The sequence below is a fragment of the Lupinus angustifolius genome, chromosome LG16 (assembly GCF_001865875.1).
Source record: "Lupinus angustifolius cultivar Tanjil chromosome LG16, LupAngTanjil_v1.0, whole genome shotgun sequence".
NCBI classification, from domain to species: domain Eukaryota; kingdom Viridiplantae; phylum Streptophyta; class Magnoliopsida; order Fabales; family Fabaceae; genus Lupinus; species Lupinus angustifolius.
Genome location: NC_032024.1, coordinates 19,535,141 through 19,535,694, shown reverse-complemented (window position 1 = coordinate 19,535,694; position 554 = coordinate 19,535,141).

Sequence of the window (554 nt, the reverse complement as noted above, 5' to 3'; positions counted from 1 at the left end):
CTTGAGGGAGAGTCTAGGTGAGGTGAGTCCCTTGTATTCCCGGGAGAGGATATCCTGTTGGATCGGACAGTTCTCACAAGCCAAACTAGACGATCTCTGACAACCCCTCTTTGCAATCTGGATCAATGAGAGGGATGCCCAGAAAGCGTTTGTTACGACATCGTCCTGTTATGGACTGTTCCTATGAAACTTATTGATCGATTGGCTTATGAAATGCCTTTTGGTGCGTACAAAGTGGCTTGGTATGGGACCTGTACTCTTGATTTATTTCCGACTAGGTTATTGGGAGGATATTGGGGTAAGGTGGATGATCATGACATAGCATGCATATATTGCACTTGTGGAAGTGGATTCCCACATTGAGTTATAAACATTATGCATCATTAACATTAGATACATTATTGTTTATGTTGATAAACGATGGGTTATGATGTCGGTTATAGATGATATATGTGTATGTTATTATTTGGGGTAATGATCACCACTTATGTGTTATTTAATTATAGTCATGATATCTTGTCGATGAATTATATATTGATAAATGGTAAATTATG